Genomic DNA, 21082 nt, shown 5'->3' with positions numbered 1-21082 from the left:
CTAAATGTCCTCTAAGCGTTCTTCCAACTCTCAAATTCAGTTTTTCCATGAAAATTTTAGTTATCCTCAGAAAAGCCCTGACTTAGGTTTTTAGTTGAAAAATTAAAAGATAGGCTCCAGCAGGGGTCACTACAGCCACATCGAGCTTTAAGTCCGATGCTCTTTCGTGTTATAGTCGACTGTGTGCACATCACAGTTGCCCTTTGTCTTGATTTTCCATTTGAGACTACATACTCTCTTTGTACCTAAATGTAACCAAATCTATCTTCAAATGTACTCAGCTTATCCATTTCAACTAGGTTTTGTTGTTGTTGTTGTTCTCCGATTCTTTTTGTTTGTTTATTTGTTTATCTATTTATTTTTACTCTGAAATTGGAGATCATTTACTTCCTTTGACTCTGGGGTCCTTCAGAAAAATGTATTTTATTTGATTAGCTACGTTCAATTTTTTGCCTCTGAGAACTGTGATGAGTAAGTATATTTCTTCAAATATGTGAGATTACATTAAAACAAAACACAAAATTCAGTCCTATCCTGAAGGTTTTTAAAAAGTCTATGTACACCTGAAAAATGTATTCAGCTCCTTTAGAACCCCTTTTTGAAAATTCTAGAATTCTTTCAAGAGCAGGGTAAGGATTTCAACGCCAGTTCTAATTTCAATATTATGTTTTTGCCCTAAAAACTTAGTGACTGTACATGCACCGTAAAGAATTTGAGGATCACTGTTGATGCTCAAAGGTAGACATTCAGCAAAATGTTACTCCCAAAAAACCATGGGACTCCCCAGAGTCCTAAGTTTTAAGAGTAAGTCTTGAGGCTTATATCCTAAGTCTTAGGACTCTTTAGGACTATGGTTCAATTTAGGACTACTCCAAAGGGGTTCAGTCTGCCCCAAATGCCCTCCACAAATTCCATATACTATGCAAAACCTAACACTCGTTCAATTGTGCTAGGAGTCAAGGAGAGTTAACTTCTTACACCATGAAGAGCAATGTTTCTAGTCCTTTGGCCTGGTGTATATGCCCCCTTCCCCAAATGACTCTACTTAACCTAGAGTAGTTCTTTGTAGGTGTATGTTGTGCAAATGTAATCTCATTGTCCCTTTTCCTCCTTCTAACTACCTGCCTGCTCCTTTGGCAGAGATTGATATTACCCTTTTCAATTGCAGCGCTCCTGCTGCTGCTGCTATTTCCAATATTATTGTGTTAAAGTCCTCATCTAGGCAGGTAGTTGGGTTTATTTCCAGTTGTTAACAAGTGAGGAAAGCCTTCTATACACTCCTTTCACAGTAAGTGGGGGATGGCCTGGTGACAAATACAGTGAGAGTGATAGTGTATGACTGCTGAGACTAGGTGATAAAGGGCATTGCAGCTTCTGCCTTGGTCTCTGGGATTGCTCACTGAGAGCCAGCTGCCATGCCTCAAGCAGTGCCATGGAGAAGATCTGAGGCCTCCTGTCAATAGCCAGCACCAATTTGCCAGGCACATTAGTGAGATACCTTCAAAGCAGATTCTTCCCAAGAGGATTGGGTCTCCTCTCTTCTCCAGACTTCTTCAGAACAGTCCTTTTTCTACTTATGTATAGCCTCAAACAACCACCTCAGTCTTGATTTTATATAACCAAGCTATCTGCCATAGCTAACTGATCACGTGTCTTTGAGTCCTAGCCTGCGTAAGGTTTATATCCCTTGCCCGATCATGTGTGAAAGATGGAGGTACATAGTTCAGAGAAGGCTCTGATAAAAGGCAGAAGGTGACTCCCAGGGAAAAGTGTGTGAGCCGAAGAGGTCCTTCAAATAGTTTCTATCAATGTCCTGTCCTGCTTCTCCCCTACCACTAGTACTTTCTTATAACACTACTTATACTTAGCATACTGTAGTCTGTAGTCTAATTGCCTGATTATTTTTAATATTCACTCTATTCTGTAGGCCCCTGAAGGGCATGGACTCTAGCTTATTACAGATATATCCTGGCATCTAGCACAATACCGGCATATAGTAGGTAATAACATAAATTTTTGTTGTAATAAATGAATAACTTTGTTTTGAATGTGTACACCTTATTAAAAAAACTTTGATATTTTTACCATATAGTTGCTAACATATTAATAGAAGAACCATCCACACAATTTGAGAACTGAATTTTGCTCTTTACCAATTGACACTTTGCTTAATATTTCTAAGAATAGCAAATGCCTATAAAGTTCAATGTACTGCCTTTAAAAAGAAACTTTTTAGTGCCATGTAAATCAGATAACTTGTCAGCGTGTCAGTGGCACATGTCTACATTCAGGGACTGAAACAGAAACTCATTTTAAATTTAATTCTAAAAGACTGAAAAAATATTATTACAGAAATTTTCAGTTTGACACATATGAATTTATTTCAGAAAGTCTGCTATCTCACAGGAATTCTAACATTAAGATACTTTGATAATAATTGAAAGGAATTTATTCAAGCTGTACTAAAATATGCTGCAAGAGTGACCTACTTTTGAAAGTAAAGAACTGTTTCCTACGTTTCTTAAAGTAAAAGAATTTATTTGTATCAAATTAGTAGAGTTTATCCTCTTTTTATTAAAAAAGAACACATACAAGTAGCCCAAATAGAATCATTTTAAGAACTGAAGAGGCCATGTAATTTACTTTATTGATTACAAAGCCTAATTGATTGTGTAAATTATGTCTCCAATTTCTAGAGGCCAAACTTTTAATCTTGAGTTTGTACCAGAATATCCCTGTGATCTCTTTCAACTACAAAATTTTAGGATTCTAATTATAAACACAGAAAATGTAAGTGGGCTTAAAATTCTTGGTTTCTAAAATAGTTTTTAATACTTGAAATAATATGATTGCAAAGTAATACATATTCATCACAGAAAATGTATAAAATATAGAAAACACAAAGCTAAAACTAAAAATCACTCATAATTCCTTTATTCAGGAATAATTGATATTAATATTTTTGTTTACTCAGTAAACTAAAATTGACTGACTACAATATCTTCCTCAGAAATTAAATATTTTTACATATTTTAATGACTGTATTATCATTAAACATGACTATACTATATTATGTCATGTTAATATGTGGCAATTTATTTCATTAATATTCTACAGTAGGACACTTAGATTGTTTCAAATTTTTGTTATAATAAAATTCAAAACACATACTTGATGGCAAATCTTTTTGTAAATACGTGTGTGGAGGCTAAAGCAACATTATCTGGATGCTAATTTGCCATGTTGACTGCTGATTAACTCCAGTTCCAAGAAGGCCTCTAAGACTTCCAGTTTATTGATTGTTCCTTGTGTAAGAGAATGTACTTCCTGTAAATTCTGCTCTTAGGTCAAAACAACCTTGATATTATACATCAATTGTCCTACACATTCCTTCTGAATCACACCTACCATTACCTTATGTTCTGTTAAGTCCTGGGTCTCCGGGCTAAGGGCACAGGGATCCACCATGTTGTCTCGCCACTCCTGAGACACAGGCATGGCTTCTGTTCCTAAGTCCCTATCAAATGTTTCTTTCTGAGAAGCTGGGGTGTCAGCCTCTTTCTTTGGCCTCTCTGCTTCCTTGGACTTTTTGGGGTAGGTTGGCATAGACCTGTCCACCTCAAAACAACATATATATGTATTATTTAAAAACATACACATTTTAATACATATATTTTTAAGAATCTGAGTCAAATTTCCAAATTATCATTCAGAAAGATGTATTGATTTAGAAGTCTAACAGAAGTATTCAAAAGCACGTGTTTCCCCCAAATCCTTGCCAGTCCAGAATAATAGCCTTTTAAGAAATCATTGTCGGTCTGATCTGTGAAAAATATTATTTCCTTCTTGTGAGGATAATTTTATACCAGATCAAAGGAGAGGACTAGGTACTAAAACCAGAGTTCTACTGACTAATTCTAAATTCTGCGATGAGTTTTACTTACAGCGAGTCTATTGCTAGAAGCAGAGGAAAAGGAAAGTACCAGAAATACTCTGTTGTAAATTTTTCTTTTTCAGGAATATAATACTTTGTATTCATGAAGATGATGCTTTTCTGGACCACACGTTTGAAGAAACTTCAAACCATAGGTAGAAAGTATATGGTTAGTATAGGTATAAGTATCAGAGCACTAGATGAATGCTTACATTTTAAAAAGTTATTAAGGCCAGGCGTGGTGGCTCACGCCTATAATCCCAGCACTTTGCGAAGCCAAGGCAGGTGAATCACCTGAGGTCAGGGAGTTTGAGACCAGCCTGGGACATGGTGATACGCCGTCTCTACTAAAAAAAAGTACAAACATTAGCTACGAGTAGTGGTGGATTCCTGTAATCCCAGCTACTTGGTAGGCTGAGGCAGGAGAATCAATTGAACCTGGGAGGTGGAGGTTGCAGTGAGCCAAGATTGTGCCACTGCACTCCAGCCTGGGTGACAGAGCAAGACTCTGTCTCAAAAAAAAACAAAAAAGTAATTAAATACTAAACTAAAATAGTAATGTATAAGACAAGAATCAGAAAATAAACATTGTTGGATGACTTATAGCAGAAGTAGAGGAAAACAGAGTTTTGTTTAAGGTTATAGAATAAAGATTCGTACTCTTGGCCTGATAAAATTTTAAACTATTGCCTCTAATAGGATAATATTTTGCTTTCGTATTTCCCCTTCTTCATCCATAATTTCATTTCATTTTGGATTATTTTTATTTACGTGATCTCTTCACTTTCATTCAGTCTTTTGGGACTATGAATTCTACAATGTCAAGGTCAAATTTGCCCCTGTGTGTAATTGTTGAAAGGTTGTTAATAGATTCCAAACACAGCTGTCAGTATATTTTCACTCTGGGAATTTCTCGCGTTGGTAGCTTGACCACAATCAGGAAGGTAGAAACATGGCTCGCAGCAGTGAGAGACAATAGCAGTCTACTCACCCACTCATCTCCAACTTGGGCCAAGAAGGACCTACCCTCTATTTGTCCTCATCTGTCTTGTGACCAAGCACATGGTGCTGTTGCAAAAGCAGCAGCTCTTTTATTAAGGACCAGAGCCTTGCATTTTCTAAGGCCCCACATCCCTGCAAGAATGTTTATCCTCTCCACAGCGACAGAGTAAGCTCCTAGGTTTCTTTAGTTTGACCTCCCACCAATTGGGGAAAGGTTTGGTAAATAGGAATCTTGTGGCTGGAAAGCAAGGTGAGTGGGCTTGAGCAACAGGAAAGTATATCTCCTTTTGTAGGGATTTTCTAGGATATCATTTTCAGAGAAATATTTTTAAAGTTTTTTTCCAAAAGGGGAAACATGCTGTTTAAAGCATTCCCCCAGCGCCTTTAGTATGCCAGAAATTTTGTGTATTATTTCTGATCTTTTCACCAGTCCTGTGAGGCTGATACTGTTACTGCCATTTTGTAGGTAAGAAAACTCAGCTTCTGAAAAGTTCAATCACTGGCTTAAAGTCACAGAGCTCAAAAATGCCGTGATTGAGACCCACACCTGATTTATTACAAAATTCCTTACTCTTTCCATGCAGCTTAAGTTCTGTTTAAAAAGGTCAGGGGAGTGGAGTTCAAAGTTTGCAAGTGTTTGTTCTTATATTTCTGTTTAGATACGCAGTATTACTTGATTTTTTATTTGAACCATGTTTTTCAGCAATCAAAGAATTTATTACAGGATGTTTTCCTGCCAGCAAAGCCTATTGAGCTGCATCACAAACACTGCCTTGCCTTCTGTCACTATTCATAATTTATAAATTATTGGTTCCTCATTAGCATTATATCCGAGTTATGTATTTTGAATGATCCTTTCAAGGCTCTTGCAAGGATGATAAGGGAGAGGTGGGGTCAGGCATTTTATAGATAACTTTTAAGTAGGAAACAAATGATTACTTTTTCTGAATATGGTTCATTCCAATTCTGCTGGTTCAAGAAAAATAGTATTCAAAGAAAGTGAGGGATAAATTGAAAGAGTAAATAAGCTGGGCACAGTGGCTCATGCCGGTAATCCCAGCACTTTGGGAGGCTGAGGTGGGCGGATCTTGAGGTCGGGAGTTTGAGACCAGCCTGACCAACATGGTGAAACCGTGAAATCCCATGTCTACTAAAAATACAAAAATTAGCCAGGTGTGGTGGCCCACACCTGTAATCCCAGCTACTCGGGAGGCTGAGGCAGGAGAATCCTTGAACCTGGGAGGCAGAGGTTATAGTGAGCCGAGATCACGCCACTGCACTCCAGTCTGGGTGACAGAGTGAGACTCTGTCTCAGAGAAAAAAAAAAAAAGTAAATAACCAGGACAATGATCCATGAAAGGTACTAAATATAATTGCTATACATCACAGAAATTGAAAAATACCTTTGGTAATATCAGTGCAATGGAGTGAATGTTTATGTCCCTCCCAAAATTCATATGCCAAAATCCGAATCCCTGGTGTGATGGTATTTGAAGGTGGGACTTTTGGGAGGTGATTAGGTCATGAGAGTGACCTCGTGAAGGGGATTAGTGCCCTTACGATGGACACCCCAGAGAGCTGTCTTGTTTCTTTCTACCGTGTGTGAACACAATGAGAAGACAGCAGTCTGCAGCCTGGAAGAGGACCCTCACCAGAACCTGACCATCCTAGCACTGTGTTTTGGACCTCCAGGCTCCATAACTGTGAGAAATAAATTTCTGTTGTTTATCAGCCACCCAATCTCTAGTACTTTGTTATAGCAGCCCAAATGGACTGACACAATCAGAAACAAATATGGTGGGAACTCAGGATTCAATCAGAGGAGCAGAGTGGATGTATGTATTTCTATATTGTCTTGTAGTGTGTTATATATGATAGACACAAAGGAATTTATCACAATAGTTTGAGCTTATGTAACTGGGCAGTCTGTAAGGCTGCTGTCTTCACATCTGACGATGGAACTTGTAAGTCTACAAGGCAGGCAGGTGTGAAGGCAAGATAGATGTAAAGAAGGGGAGAGTAAGAACAAGCTGGACCCCACAAGCATAAATAAGGTGGAGCCCACAGGACAGACTGAAACCACGTCAGTTCTTGTCTTAGACCTCGGTGGTGTGGGTGGCCTACAGAAGCTGGGCTTTTCTTTATGTAGCTAAACACCCATCCTGGTCTCAGGAGTCAAAGAAGCTAAAGGAGTGTCTAGGAAAAGGTGAGGCAGTTTTGGTAGTGTCCATGGCCTCTAATACTTCCTAGATAAGTGACAACATGGTTGGGCTGCAAAATGGCTGCCACTTCGTGTCTGCCCTCCATGTCTCCCACGAAGGTCTCCTGTGGCCCAACCTAACAAGAGAAACATACAGGAAAGGGAAACTTGAGACTTTAGTTCAGGCTAGCCATGTTGGTACATTACAAAGTTACCACAGTAAATGAAATGATTATTATGTGTATAGCACTAGAATAAAATGGACAAAATGCTTTTGGCCAAAATAGAATGAACTCTTCATGAGATGAATTCAGATGCCTTCTGACTAACATAGCACACAGCCATTCTTTTTAGGGGTCTTGCTGTCTCCCTGCACCTTTAGCAAGTATGAAGCCTAGGTCATGTAGCCCTATTTCAGGGAGTTTGCTGCCTGTCAGTGTGTTGGCCTGGAGAGCAAGGTGCTGGGTTTGTTTCGCTGCTGTTAACTAATTCATGCTATCACTGACTCTGCTCTGATTTCGCTTCCCTTTCTTCTTCCCCGATAATTGACGTTTTAGTCCATGTATGCTACTATTACAAAATATCACAGATTGGATCATTTATTTTTAAACAATGTATCTTCTCACAGTTCTGGAGGCTGGGAAATCCAAGATCAAGGCACCAGTAGGAATCAGTCCTTTCAAACTCTGCTGTAGCTGTGTATAATATCTAGTGAGGGCCTGTTCCATCTATGTCATCTTCTCATGGCATCCTTACATGGTAGAAGACAGAAAGGCGACAGACAGCCCAACTCACTCCCTTGGGTCCCATCCATGAGGGTGGATAGGACCCTTGTGGTTCAGTCACTTCCTAAAGGCCCCACCTCTTAATACTGTTACACTGGGATTAAGTTTTAATGTGCATTTTGGCGAGAGACACGGACATTCAAACCAGAGCAATTCCCTTCTCAATTTTCCAAGTCTCAAAATTTTATTTTTTTTTCAGCTTTTAAGTTCAGGTGTACATGTTCCGAATGTGCAGGGTTGTTAACATAGGTAAATGTGTGCCATGGTGGTTTGCTGCACAGATCATCCCATCACCTAGGTATTAAGCCCAGCATCCATTAGTTAATCTTCCTGATGCTCTCCCTCCCACTAACCCCTACTGCAACAGGCCCCAATGTACGTTGTTTCCCCCAATGTATCTATATGTTCCTATCAATGAGCTCCCACTTATAAGTGAGAACATACAGTGTTTGTTTTTCTGTTCCTGCATTAGTTTGCTGGTGGATGGTCTTGCCTAGATATTGATGGCAGCTGACTGATTAGGGTGGTAGTTGCTGATGGCTGGAGTATCTTTGGCAATTTCTTAAAATGAGAAAACAATGAAGTTTGCCACATAGATTGACGTTTCCTTTCACAAAAGATTTCTCTGTAGCATGCAATGCTGTTTGATAGCATTTTACCCATCGAACTTCTTTCATTTTACCCATAGAACTTCTTTCAAAATTGGAGTCAATCTTCTCAAACTCTGCTGTAGCTTTGTCAATTAAATTTATAGAATGTTCTAAATTCTTTCTTTTATTTCAACAATGTTCACAGCATGTTCATCAGGAGTAGGTTCTATCTCAAGAAACCAGTTTCTGGCTGGGCGCGGTGGCTCACGCCTGTAATCCCAGCACTTTGGGAGGCCAAGGCGGGAGGATCATGAGGTCAAGAGTTCAAGACCAGCCTGACCAACATAGTGAAACCCCACCTGTACTAAAAATATAAAAATTAGCTGGGCGTAGTGGCACACACCTGTAATCCCAGCTACTTGGCAGGCTGGGGTAGGAGAGTCACTTGAACCCAGGAGGCACAGGTTGCAGTGAGCCGACATTACACCACTGCATTCCAGCCTGGGCAACAGGGCGAGACTGTGTCTCAGGAAAAAAAAAAAAAAAAAAAGCAGTTTCTTTGTTCATTCATAAGGGGCAAGTCCTCGCTGAGTGTGGTGGTTCATGCCTGTAATCCCAGCACTTTGGGAGGCCAAGGTGGGAGGATCACTTGAGCCCAGGAATTATGACCAGCCTGAGCAGCATAGTGAGACCTGGTCTCTACCAAAAAAAAAAAAAAAAAAAAAAAAAGAGAGAGAGAGAGAGAAAGAGAAAAAGAAAAAAGATAGAAGCAGCAGTAAGTCCTCATGTGTTCAAGTTTTCTCATGAGACTGCATATCATCAGGCTGTAGTTCTCTTGCTATTTCTATCACATATGCAGTTACTTCCTTCAGTGAAGTCTTGAATCCCTCAAAGTCATTCACGAAGGTTTGAATCAACCTCTTCCAAACTCCTGTGAATGTTGAGAGTCTGATATCCTCCCATGAATTAAAATTCTTAATGGCATCTAGAATGGTGAATTCTTTCTACGAGATTTTCAGTTTACTTTGCCTAGATTTATCAGAGGAATCACCATCTATGGCATCTATAGCCGTATAAAATGTATTTCTTAAATAATAGACTTAAAAGCCAAAATTCCTCCTTGATCCATGGGCTATAGAATGGATGTGTTCACAAGCATGGAAACAACATTAAGCTTCTTGTATATCTTCATTAAGCTCCTTGTATTTCTGAAGATGTACACCAATGCTCTGGTCACCCAAGAGCAATGCACCAATGAGCAGTAACATTTTGAAAGAAATCTTTTTTTTTCTGAGAAGTAGGTCTCAACAGTGGACTTAAAATGGTCAGTAAACAGATATGCCATCATCCAGGCTTTGTTCTTTCATTTCTAGAGCACAAGCAGAGTAGATTTAGCATAATTCTTAAGGGCCCTAGGATTTTCAGAATGACACATGAGCATTGGCTTCAACTTAAAGTCATCAGCTGCATTAGCCCTTAGAACAAGATAGTCAACCTATCCTTTGAAGCTTTGAAGTCAGGCATCAACTTCTCTCTAACTGTGAAAGTCCTAGATGTTATCTTTCAATATAAGGCTGCTTCATCTACATTGAAAATATGTTGTTTAGTGTAGCCACCTTCATCAATGATGTTGTTTAGATCTCCTGGCTAACTAACTTACTGCAGCTTCCATATCAGCACTCACTGATTCACCTTGTACTTTTATATTTTGGAGACTGCTTCTTTCCTTAAACCTCATGAAGCAGCCTCTGCTAGCTTTAAACTTTTCTTCTGGCACTTCCTCATCTCTCTCAGCTTTCATAGAATTGAAAAGAGTTTGTGTTTTGCTCTGGATTAGCCTTCAGCTTAAGAGAATGTTGTGGCTGGTTTGATCTTCTGTCTCAACCACTCAAACTTTCTCTATATCGGCAAAAAGGCTGTTTTGCTTTTTTGTTATCTGTGTATTCAATGGAGTAGCACATTTAATTTCTTTCAAGAGCTTTTTTGTTCTATTCACAACCTGGCTAACTATTTGACATAAGAGGCCTACCTCTCAGCCTGTCTTGGCTTTTGATATGCCTTCCTCACTAAGCTTGATCATTTCTAGCTTTTGATTTGAAGTGAGTCACATGTGACTGTTCCTTTCACTCAGCCACTTAAAGGCCATCGTAGGGTTATTAAGTGGCCTAATTTCAATATTGTTGTATCTCAGGGATTAGGGAGGCCTAAAGAGAAGGAGAGAGACAGGGTAATGACCAGTTTGTGGAGCAGTCAGAACACATACAACGTTTATTAAGTTCACTGTCTTATACAGACACGGTTCAAGGTGCCCCAAAACAAATACAAAAGTAACATCAAAAAAGCACTGATCATAGATCACCATAACAGATGTAATACTAATAATAAAATTTGAAATCAATTGCAAGAATCACCAAAATGCGACAGGGACACCAAGTGATCTTATGTTGTTGAAAAATTGTGCCAATATACTTGTTTGATGCAGAGTTGCCACAAACTCAATTTGTAAAAACCACAGTCTTTGTGAAGCACAATAAAGTGAAATGCAATAAAATGAGGTGTGCTTGTGCTTCAACATTGTAGATGCTCCATACTTTTCTTGATAAGTAAATACATTTTCTGAAAATTTTCTCAAACTTATCATGATATAACATGAGCTGATGGGAATGAATCCTTAACTCTTCTGCTCTAAACATAGAATAACATATGGCTAAAACTTCTTTAGATATGAAGCTGAGTTTGAAATCAAGAAAGAAAGTCCTCCAAGTATTAGAATTAAAAAGGGAACTTAAAGTCAGAGTGCTAAGCAGAATCTTATGCCCAAACTGCTCATAGAATTGTTGCAATCAGATACAGGCCTTAAACACTGGAGTTGGTTCTACTAATTGTCTCCCCAAAAGGAGATTACAGGCTTCAGACTCGATGATTGAAGCTGAAACAGCTATTTAGATAAATCTGGGAGTCATAAAGCATTGGGCTGACTTTGAAATGGAGACTAAGGGAACTCTGCCCATCAGCCCAGTTAAGCAACAAGAAGGTTTATTAGTATCCCAGGATGATGAATGAGAAAATATCACCTGCAAGAAATAAAAAAAACCCAGGTATGTGCCATGCTCAGATGGAGAGTCTGAAATCATGCTGCCTATGTGGAAGCTGGGAAATCAGCTAAAAAGGGATCCAGTTCGTTTTTGTTGTTTTGGTTTGGTTTGGCTTTCAGTCCTGCTCTTTCTGTAAGGAATCCAATTCTTCCATGCAAGTTGAGACAAAGGAAAAGTATCCTATAGACTACTTTCCATAGAGAACTCTCTTCTAATGAGTAGGTCATAGTCAAACATTGTAAATCATACCATAAAACAAATAACTACGTTTGAGACTCAGCAGATGAAAGAAATGGAAGCCAAGACTTAAAAGAGTAGAATAACCTGACAGAAATATTTACAAAGTATGTTTAAAATATGCACAGGGCTGCAGGAAGGATTATAAACCATAAAGGAAGAAAATAACAATAAGAATTTTTTTTTTCCAAGACAGCTGATTAGAGGGTTTTAGCATGCCTCAGCCACTTGGAAATAGCAAGATAGTACATAAAGATCAACTGTGAGCTTTAATTCAAGAAGGAAAATCAGAATCCACTGGAATTGTGAAAGATACTCCAGATAGGGAGGAGAACACTGGCCCCATGATGGTGTCCAGCTGATAAAAGTGAGTGAAGCCCTAGTAGGTGAGAGAGGCAGAGAGCCTCCCTCTGTGACTCACCCTTCCACTGGGGATCCAAGCACCCCAGGCTGAGAAAGAGTACTTTATTCCTCCCAAGACCTGGAGCTAACTTGGGGAGAGGCTTGGAGATACTATGAGGGAAAGACATTGAGAAAAGCTGCAGGCAATTTCTCAGACCCAGGATTGAGAGCAGGATGCCATTTTTAATCTAGACTCATAGAAAGTCAGCCATTCTTTGGCAGCCTGGCAGTGTGGCCAAGCAGACATTTTTGTCTCAGGCCAGAGATTGAAGTGCTTGCTCTGGAGTGAGATAGGGGCCTCTACATGCCAGAATTGTGAAAAGTACCTTACCAGTAGGCTCTGGAATTGTGTTCTCCCCTGTCACAGGCCTGTGGCAGGAGGAGAGCTGCTACAGTTGTGGCATCTCCTGGGCAACAAGTCTTGCAGCCAGGACCAGCTTGGTAACCTGGAACCAGTCTGTGTGTGCCATTGCTGGGTGCCCTACCCTGCTCCCCTGAGATTGTGGTGCAGCAGGGCTCTCTCCACTCCACCGCCAGGCAGAAATCCAGGCATTTAGAGCACACATTTGCCTGGACCAGCAGCCTCAGCCTCCTACCTTCCTGGAGCAGCAGGGCTCTCTCCCCTCTATGCTCAGGCAGATCACCAGGCATTCAGAGGTTAAAAAGGACAAAGGTCATTACATAATGATAAAAGGCTCAACAAGAAGACAACTATTCTAAATATATATGTACTCAACATTGGAGCACCCAGATTCATTAAAAAAAAAAAAAAAAAAACTACTTCTAGTATATAAAACCACTTAGACAGCCACACAGTAATAGTGGGGAACTTGGATATCCCACTAACAGCATTCGACAAATCATTGAGGCAGAAAACTAACAAATAAATTCTGGACTTAAATTCAACACTTGACCTGTCTAATCTAATAGATATTGACAAAATACCTCCACCCATTAACCACAGAATATATATATTCTTATCAGCTATACATGGAACGTTCTCCAAGGTTGACCACATGCTCTGCCATAATTAATCTCAATACATTTTTTTAAAAATGGAAATAATACCAGCCGTACTCTCAGATCACAGTGGAATAAAAACAGAAATCAGTACAAAGAAGATCTCTCAAAGCCACACTAACACATGGAAATTAAGCACCTTGCTCCTGAATGACTTTTGGGTAAACAATGAAATCAATGCAGAAATAAAAAATACTTTGAAATAAATGAAAACAGATATACCCAAATCTCTGGGATGCAGCAAAAGCAGTCTTAAGAGGAAAGTTTATAGCACTAAACATTTACCTCAAAACATTAGAAAGATCTCAAATTAATGATCTAGCGTACACCTTGAGGAGCTAGAAAAACAAGAAACTAACCCCAAAGCTAGCAGAATAGAAATAACTAAACAAAAGACTAGAGCTGAATGAAATTGAGACCCAAAAATTCACACAAAGAATCAGTGAAATCAAAAGTTGATCCTTTGAAAGGATAAACAAAATCAATAGACTCCTTGCTAGATTAACAAAGAAAAAGAAAGATCCAAATAAGCACAATCAGAAATTGTCAAAGGCGACATTAAAACTGATCCCACAGAAATACAAAAGATTCTCAGAGACTACTATTAACACCTCTATGCTCACAAACTAGAAAATCCAGAGGAAACTGATAAATTCCTGGAAACACACAACCTGCCAAGATTGAATTAGAAAGAAATTGAAACCCTGAACAGACCAATACTGAGTTTCAAAGTTGAATCAGTAATTAAAAAAAGAAAAAGACCTACCAACCAACCAAAGCACCAGAACAGATAGATTCACAGACAAATGCTACTAGACATACAAAGAAGAGCTGGTACTAATTCTACTGAAACTATTCCAAAAAATCAAGGAGAAAGGACTCCTTCCTAACTTATTGTATGAAGCCAACATCACCCTGAAACCAAAACCTGGCAGAGACACAGCAAAAAAAGAAGACTACAGGCCAATATGCCTGATGAACATGGATATAGAAATCCTTAACAAAATGCTACAGACCAAATCCAGCGCACATCAAAAAGTTAATTCACCACAATCAACTAGTCTTCATTCCTGGGATACAAGGCTGGTTCAGCATTTGCAAAGCAAATGTGATTTACCACATAAACAGAATTTAAAACAAAAGCATTATGATTATTTCGATAGTTGCAGGAAAAGCCTTGGATAAAACCTAACATCCCTTAATGATAAAAACCCTCAACAAACTACCCATGAAAAGAACCTGCCTCAAGATAATAAAAGCCATCTATGACAAATGCACAGTCAACATCATGCTGAATGGGCAAAAGCTGGAAGCATTCCCCTTGAGAAGTGGAACAAGACAAGGATGTCTACTCTCACCGCACCTATTCAACATAGTACTGGAATTCCTTGCCAGAGCAATCAGGGAAGAGAAAAAAATCAAAAGCATCCAAATAGGAAAAGAAGTCAAACTATCTCATTGCCAACCATATGATTCTATACCTAGAAAGTCCCAAAGACTCTGCCAAAAGGCCCTGGAACTGGTAAATAATTTCGGTAAAGTTTCAGGATACAAAATCAATGTACAAATATCAGTAGCATTTCTATACACCAATATTGTTCAAGCTGAGAGCCAAATCAAGAACACAGTCCATTTATAATAGCCACAAAAAAATAAAATACCTACAAATATATCTCACCAAGGAGGTAAAAGATTTGTACAAGGAGAACTGCAAAACACTGATGAAAGAAATCACAGATGACAGAAACAAATGGAAAAATATTCCATGCTCATAAATTGGTAGAATAAATATTATTAAAATGGCCACACTGCCCAAAGCAATCTACAGACTCAATACTATTCCTATCAAACTACCAATGTCATTTTTCACAGAATTAGAAAAAAAATTCTAAAATTCATATGCAACAAAAAAGAGCCCAAATAGCCAAAGCAATCCTAAGCAAAAAGACAAAAACAAAAAGCCAGAGGAATCACATTACCTGACTTCAAACTATACTATAAGGTAACAGTAACCAAACAGCATGGTACTGGTACAAAAACAGACACACAGATCAATGGAACAGAATAGAGACCCCAGAAATAAAGCCTTACACCTACAGCCATCTAATCTTTGACAAAGTTGACAAAAATAACCAATGAGGAAAGGACTCCCTATTCAACAAATGATGCTAGGATAGCTGGCTAGCCATATGCAGAAGAATGAATCTGGACCCCCACATTTCACCATATACAAAAATTAAATCAAGATGAAGTAAAGATTTAAATGTAAGGCCTCAAACTGTAAGAATCTTAGAAGAAAACCTAGGAAACACCATTCTGGACATTGACCTTAGGAAAGAATTTATAACTCAGTCCTCAAAGCAACTGCAACAAAACCAAAAATTGACAAGTCGGATGTAATTAAACTAAAGTGCTTCTGTAGAGCAAAAGAAACTATTAACAGAGTAAACAGGAAACCTACAGAATTGGAGAAAATATTCACAAACTATGCATCAGACGAGGGTCTAATATCCAGAATCTATAAGGAACTTAAACAGTTCAATAAGCAAAAAACAAATAACCCTAGCCAGGCACAGTGTGTCACACCTGTAATCCCAGCACTTTGCGTGGCCAAGGTGGCTGGATCTCTGAGTCCAGGAGTTTGAGACCAGCCTGGGCAACATGGCAAGACCCCTTCTCAACAAAAAATACAAAAATTAACCAGGCATGGTGGTGTGTTCCTGTAGTCCCAGCTACTCAGGAGGCTGAGGTTGGAGAATTGCTTGAGCCTGGGAGGTTGAGGCTACAGTGAGCCATAACTGCACCACCACACCCTGGATTAGGTGACAAAGCAAGACCCTGTCTCAAACAAAACAAAACAAAGCAAAACCTATTAAAAAGTGAGAAAAGAACATGAACAGACACTTCTTAAAAGAAGACAAACAAACATGAAAAAATGCCCCATATCACTAATCATCAGAGAAATGCAAATCAAAACTACAATAAGATACCATTTCATGACAGTCAGAATGGCTATTATTAAAAAATGAACAAACAGCAAATGCTGGTGAGGCTTCTGAGAAAAGGGAATGCTTATATACTGTTGGTGGAAATCTAAGTTAGTTCAGCCACCATGGAAAACTGGTGATTTCTCAAAGAACTTAAAACTACTGTTTGATCCAGCAATTCCATTACTGGATATATATCGAAAAGAAAAATTGTTCTGCCAAAAAGACACATGTACTCATATGTTAATCACAGTACTATTCATAATAGCAAAGACATGGAATCAACCTAGGTGCCCATCAATAGTAGATTGGATATGGAAAAATGTACTCTATATACAACATGGAATACTACACAGCCATAAAAAAGGATGAAGTCATGTCCTTTGTAGCAAGATGGATGCAGCTGGAGACCATTTTCCTAAGTGAATTAATGCAGGAACAGAAAACCAAATGCCAATATTCACACTTATAAATGGGACATAAACATCTGGTACTCATGAACATAAATATGATAATAGAAGCTGGAGACTAATGGTAGGGGCAAGGGTTGAAAAACTGTTGGCTACTATGCTCACTACCTGGGTGATGGGATCATTCATATCCCAAACCTCAGCATCATGCAGTATTGCCATGCAACAAACCTACACATGTACCCCTTGAATCTAAGATGTAAGTTGAAGTTATTTAAAAAAGAAAAAATAATTTTTTAAAAACCTAGTAGAAAATGTAGAAATCAAACATGATGTTCTATCCCATCCCAAGGGTGTAGTAAATGTTCCTCCCTCTGCCCAGACACTTACGCCTCATTTCTTCACCTTCAAACTCCACTCATTTTTGTAGTCTCAGCTTAAATGTCATTTCTTAAGGGGACCCTTTGGAAAGAAGATGTTGGTTTCCTCTGTTAAGAACTCCCGTGGTTCCTTAACCTCTCTTTTTAGTAATACTTATTACAGTTATACTTTCTTTTTCCAAGTGTGTCTGCTGGATGACTGTAAACTCCATAATAACAGTGACAATTTCTGCCTTGTTTCTCACTTTACGCCCAGTGCCTAACACAGAATTTTGACAGGGCAGCTTGTTTTGTTTGTTTTGTTTTTTTGAACCAAGGTCTCACTCTGGTTGCCCAGGCTGGAGGGCTGGAGTGCACTGGCACAATCTTGGCTCACTGTCACCTCAACCTCCCAGCTCAGGTGACTTTCCCACGTCAGCCTCCTGAGTAGCTGAGATTACAGGCATGTGCCACCACTCTGGACTAACTTTTTGTATTTTTAGTTGAGACGGGGTTTCGCCATGTTGCCCAGGCTGGTTCTGAACTCCTGGATTCAAGCAGTCCATTGGCATTGGCCTCCCAAAGTGCTGGGATTACAGGTGTGAGCCACCACACCTGACCTGGACAACTTAACTGATACACCTGGGATCATCCCAGCTTCTACTTGGCTGCCTCAACTAATTATTAATAGTCTCTTTCACTCTTTTTCACTCAATTTGAGTAATAAGTTGTATGAACACCATAATTACTGGCTGATTGATTTATGAACCAAAATACCTAATTCGTTGTCTCCTATTCCTTCTCATAAAATCTCATTGAGACTCCTGGTTTATTGGATTCCTCTTATTTTATTCTAATTTGCAAACTCTCCCCAGACATCTTTTAGCCTTATTTCTTACCTAGCCAGTTTAGACTGAGCTCTTTGTTGAAAAGTACCCTATATTTCACTATTCCTCTTTTTTTCCTCTGCCTTGCAACCTTGCAAAATCTCTGTGTCTGAAATAATCCACTTGATTTCTTTGCTTCTTTACCTGCATTGATATATTTTGTGATTTTTCTTTACCAGCAGAGTGAGTTGATGTCACTATGAATTCATTGTCTCTGATCTCAGCTTAGCCCTCGGGGCTTCCTGGTAATGCTCCCATGTGGTTCCTGTCTCTGAAATCCTGGCAAACCTCAGACATGACTCTGCCCTAGCACTGATCACACTGTTTTGGGGTTTGTGTTTGTATATCTGTTTATCACACTAAACAGAATTCCTTGGAGATAGGGCCCTTCTCTTATTCATCTTTACTCCTCTAGCATCTAGCACATTTCCTAGCATGTTGTAAGTGTGGGAAATAAGTGCATGAAAAATGAATGAATGAGGACTGGAATGAATAACAAGGTACTAATGCAAGAAGCATAAGTAGGAAAAAAGAAGTTAATTGCAATTTTCATATTGTGTGACAACATTAACACCTGACAAACTTTTCAAACTATGGCAAAAGAGACAAACATATATTTTGTTTCTTATTTATAAGGTATGTGAGACATAATAATAATTGAAAGTATAGTTACATCAACATAGGATTTAACTGTATTTTTGTGCTTAAATCTAAATGGCCTCATATGCCTCTATGATATCTGTTCTGAGGAGCCTAAATTACATTGAGACTCAAGGATATCTGAACATTTTGTCACTGGAGGTTGCTAGCTTATATATTCAAAATACATTCTCAGCCTTGTAAAATACATTCAGTTTTACTGGGTTGCTCTACTTTCTACCTTAGGAAAATCTCTTTCCTACATTTCTAACCATGTGGGCCATTATGTGGAAGTACTCAGGCTAATCCTAATCCTAATTCTGCTTGTTCACTGTTCGTTTTTCCTATCCTACCTCTGGTGACTTTCCTGTTCTTAATTTGTTTTCAAGCTCTTAACCATTAGTAGTCTTAAATTCCTGGCCTCTCTCCTTATCACCAGTTATCTGAATTTCTAGATTATTCTGAATTTGCTAACCATGGGGCATTTATCTCTTTGATAGAGATTAATTCTTGTCTGTGCCAATCCTAGTCATAGTCCAACTGAGGTATCTTATTGCAATCATCATCTTAAATATCCAGGAAATTCAGCAGATTCAACAATATGCTTTTCAGGGACTATATTATTTGTCTGTGTCGAAAAATCTTAAAAAAAATAAGTACTACTACTTCCCTATAATGTGTGTTTTCTCATTAGGATTTAGGGTAAACAATCGTCTAGCAACTCAATAAGTGTGTTTTTTGTTGTGGTAATGTTAAGTGGTGACCATCACTGAGGAACAGCTTAAATTCACCAACTGAGGAGATTCTATTCCTAGATCCTACTATTCTGCCAGCAAGAAACATAAGCTGGAGAGAGAGAGTTGAAATTAGAGACTGCCAAGTAATCTTTGGCAATGATGTGAGCCACATCTAGGTGTACTGAGGAGAAGAGCCATATTTATATGAAATAATGCTCTTCTTACTCAAATATCTGTGATATTCTTCTGTATTTTAATGTTAAATGTTTATTACTCAATATCTAAAATGTGAGAGGAGGGTGATGTAGTGGAAAGAACCTTCAGAATGACCTGGGTTCTAACTGATTCTGACATTTACTAGGTGTGTGACTTTTAGCAAGCCACCAACTTTCTCTGAGACTATGTCTTTATCTGTAAAATGGAAAAAAATAATACTTCACTGGCTTGCTAAGATAATAAATTTTAAAAGAAATTCAAAGTACCTGACAGAACATCTGGTACAAAATAGGCAATTACTTAAACAAGTTCTCATTCAAGTTGTGATTTCACTTTTTTTTTGCTGTCTTCTTACTCATCCACATGTACTTGGTCTCAACATTTCAAGTTGGAGAAGGAAGTTAAATGGATTTTCATTTTAGTTTAAGAAATATGGAATTGAGCTGGTTTGCCAATAGGAGTAGGCTATTTAGATGAGTCTATTTGATTTCAGGATGATGTCCAGCCTCATCCTTCAGCAGCATGAGTACTGCTTGTTCCAGAAGTGTATTGCTGAAAGAGTGGGGTCATACAAAGTCAGGCATGGGTATCTCAAGAAATCAATGCCAGGGCACAGTTTTGGAAACATGGGTCATCCAGTAACATTTATTGCTATTCTGTGCAAAGAAACTTAACTAGACAACGTGAAGTGATGCAAAAGAACAGATCAAATAATATAATTTTATAGCTTCAAAATATTTATCTTTGGACTAGACTTCCTAGATTTTAAACATTGTGAAGGGTCAGAGTCCAGTGCCTTCCTTTCAGCACCCAATGCCTTCATTTTATGGATGAAGAAACTGTGGCTTAGAGAAGTTAAGTAACTTGCTCAAGTTAACAAAGGCATTTCTCTTTACTGACAATCCAGTACATTTACCATGCAACTCTTCTGATGAAACAATTTCTGGTCCTTGTAGAAATTTAAGAAGTTGTCCAAATTTTACATAAGGAAACTCAAAACGATAATAAACCAATGCAATCATTTCTAGTTATATAAAGGTTGTTAAATTTATTATTGTAAAAAAATTCTGGGTTTTTGTTGTTGTTGTTGTTATTTTTTGAGTCTCACTCTGTCCCCAGGCTGGAGTGCAATGGCACGGTCTTGGCCCACTGCAACCTCTGCCTTCCAGGTTCAAGCAATTCTCTTGCCTCAGCCTCTTGAGTAGATGGGATTACAAGCATGCACCACCACACCCGGCTAATTTTTGTATTTTTAGTAGAGACGGAGTTTTGCCATGTTGGCCAGGGTGGTCTCAAACTCCTGACCTCAGGTGATCTACCCACCTCAGCCTCCCAAAGTGCTGGGATTACAGGCATGAGCCACTATGCTCGGCCAAAAGTTTCTTGTAAATGTTTGCAAAGACCACAAGCTCTTGTCTATGATTTGCCTGGGTGTGATTTGTCTATGATTATCCTTGGTGCTTAAATGGCAGATTCTCCCTGTAGAATGTGGCTATCTCCTGAAAGAATGCTCAAGTGATTTAAATGACTGGATTCAGGGGCAATGAGTATGAGAAGGTCTCAAATAAGATCTTCATCTTGG

General features: G+C 38.7%; 1 protein-coding gene across 2 annotated transcripts in view; it reads left to right on the top strand.

Moving 5' to 3' along the window:
• Positions 1 to 212: 212 nt before the first annotated feature.
• Positions 213 to 21082, top strand: part of LOC105535223 (chromosome unknown open reading frame, human C2orf88) — a 127885-nt gene continuing 107015 nt past the window's right edge. The window contains exons 1-3 of one of the 2 annotated variants that reach the window (XM_011974231.1): positions 213 to 471; positions 1928 to 2000; positions 6556 to 6639. The gene's annotated coding sequence lies outside the window, so the exon portion shown is untranslated. Of the gene's footprint in view, positions 472 to 1401; positions 1677 to 1927; positions 2001 to 6555; positions 6640 to 21082 lie in introns of those variants that run through there. The other variant, XM_011974234.1, reaches the window with a different exon arrangement.

The sequence above is a fragment of the Mandrillus leucophaeus genome, unplaced genomic scaffold (assembly GCF_000951045.1).
Source record: "Mandrillus leucophaeus isolate KB7577 unplaced genomic scaffold, Mleu.le_1.0 Scaffold143, whole genome shotgun sequence".
In the NCBI taxonomy this organism is placed as follows: Eukaryota; Metazoa; Chordata; class Mammalia; order Primates; family Cercopithecidae; genus Mandrillus; species Mandrillus leucophaeus.
The sequence above is the reverse complement of the archived record's forward strand: the minus strand, read 5'-3'. Positions and strand labels throughout refer to the sequence as shown.